Source organism: Oratosquilla oratoria, chromosome 17 (genome assembly GCF_046742065.1).
Source record: "Oratosquilla oratoria isolate Oo_2021 chromosome 17, ASM4674206v1, whole genome shotgun sequence".
Lineage (NCBI taxonomy): Eukaryota > Metazoa > Arthropoda > Malacostraca > Stomatopoda > Squillidae > Oratosquilla > Oratosquilla oratoria.
This window is the reverse complement of record NC_134793.1, coordinates 18,629,100-18,631,599: the sequence shown is the minus strand read 5'-3', so window position 1 is coordinate 18,631,599 and position 2,500 is coordinate 18,629,100. Positions and strand designations below refer to the sequence as shown.

General features: G+C 37.5%; 1 protein-coding gene across 1 annotated transcript in view; it reads left to right on the top strand.

Annotated features, from left to right (window-relative positions):
• The window catches only part of LOC143034462 (putative G-protein coupled receptor Mth-like 10), a 92,734-nt gene that overhangs the window by 1,512 nt on the left and 88,722 nt on the right, over positions 1–2,500 (top strand). The window lies entirely within an intron of this gene.

Here is a 2,500-nt window from a genome sequence, read left to right as displayed (position 1 = left end):
CGTTTCTGGACCAGGTAAGTTCATTAGCATTTCTAACGGTCTGGGGCAAGTGAGGTCACTTCAAGTTTACGAGACAAGTAAGGCGATGCTGCACCAAGGTCAGGTGAGATCATTTTTGGGGTCTGTTCCTGTAACACGCAAACACAATTTTCATTCTTATCTTTATTGCATTTGGGAGATCTGTTGTTTTTTTATGGAATGATTACGTTAGGTTAGGAGCTATTGGACAACGTAAATGTACTGTAAAGTATCTGTTTGCGTGTTTCAGGAATTGTACCCATTTTCGTTGTCTCTCTTAAGTCAGGTCAATTTATCACTGATTCGAAGAGACGAGGTTAGGTCAGGTCACTAGATAAGCGAGTGCTGTATCAAGGTTAGGTTATGCTAATTGCTAGTGTATGTCAATGCTGTCAGCATTCTTTTTAACTTCACAGCAAAGGTAAGGGATAATTGTCTGGCATGGAAAGGAAAGAAAAGGAAAAGGTAGACAAAAAAAGAAAAAAGAAAAAAAAACACATGAACGTGACATGTGACACTTCGATACTGAAGTTGACTTTCCATGTTGTGGATTTATTGCATCACAGCATTCAGCATTCGTCTTCTAATTGCAGCGATTTATGTAAGGGATATTGTATTAAAACATCCACAACGAAATGTACTTTCTATTGTATCGAAGGTTAGGCTGTATTGGCTCTCGAACTGTGTGTGTGTGTGGGGGGGGGGGGATGGCCTATTATTACATATTATACATTTCTATGTAATGTGAGGAATCTTATTGTAAAAAAAATCCATCACTCTGTCGTGGCAGAAGAAATTATACAAGATATGAATATGATTGTCAACTTTGTAAGAAAGCAGTTTCTCATAATTCTATTATTATTATTATTATTATTATTATTATTATCATTATTATTATTATTATTATTTATTGTTGCTGTTATTTATCTTTATTATGTATATATATATATATATATATATATATATATAAATATATATTCTGTATATATATATATATATATATATATATATATATATAAATATATATATATATATATATATATATATATATATATATATATTATATATATTTTGTGGGATTTGAGAGGAAATGAAGAAAAGACTTACGAATATTAAGAATTCATGAATGGGGGTTGGGGGTTGGAATGGAGTGAAAAAGGTCGCGAACCACTGGCTGTGAGATACATTCCACCTCAGCCTAGGCAGAGAACCTTATCGCTTGTTGGACGAAAGAAAACGAGATGTCTGGTGTCCTTTATACCGAAAGAAGAGAACCTACTACCATTTTTTTTTTTTTCGGAACTATCACCCGCCCGGACGTAAGCAGGTATTCTTGTTCATATAATTTTTCGAGTGAATGTTATTGTTGTTGATATTACCAAGAAGGTTTTCCACGCCCGGGGAAGTGAGGTGGTGGTGGTGGGGGGGTGGCCTGTGTGAGGTTGGGGGTATTTAATCATCCGAACCCTTGTTACTGTGTTGCATGTAGATGTAGAAACTTTTTTGACTGTGATGAGGCACAGATGAAGGTTTGGTTGTCATGCTAGGTCCCGCCAAGTAAAAAAAAAAAAAAAAAAAAATCAGTAGAAGTGGGAAAGGTCACGTAGCGAGATAACCTTTCTCTCTTTCTCTCTCTCATTTTGTGTGTGTGTGTGTGTGTGTGTAAGGGGCTTGTGCATTCAGGAATAGCGTCACTTGTAGCGAGCAAGACCCCCCCACCCCACCTCACGCCTTCGCCTTCCTCTTGAGGGAGAGCTCGGGAGGTAGCCGAGGGCCAAGTCGACCAGCATCTGCGCATGCGTCGTCAAGAAAGTTGAAATGGCGGAGATTTTTATTTTATTTTTTCATTTTTCGTTCTTTCACCAAATTCCAGGCGTTCTGAAGTCTCCTTTTGGGATTCCCTTGCAGGGTAAATGGTTATTGATGATAATAATTAACCACTCTGCTAATGAACACGAACATCAAGATATAGGGGCTGGTAGACAGCAGTCCATAACAACAAGGTATCGCCAATTCCTTAGTTATTGAATGTGAACGTAAGGATAGAAGCACTGCTAAACAAGTTCATAACAAAAATAACTGTTATTGAATGCTTGAATCCTTATATTTTTCATTTATTCTATCTAATTAGTTGCTTTGTTAGTTACATATTTATTTTTATCGAGTTGACTCGCCCTGCAGAAATGCGTGACGTCATGTCGGCGTCCAGTTACTTCGAGTGTGTTTGAATCTTCATTGAAGATTCGGTTACAGGAAATGTGGTTGAATCTTACCAACCCCAAAGGCGAAACCATCGTCTCTTGTCATGTGAAGTTGAATAACGGACATGCAAAATGTATCCGCCGTGCATTCATGAATACATTGCAAGAGAAATATTTGAACGGAATGGTTTTGTGTTTAACAGTTTTGTATAGAAATTGGCGCATTGAAAAATAAGTATGCACACGTGCGCGCGCACACACACACACACACACACACACAC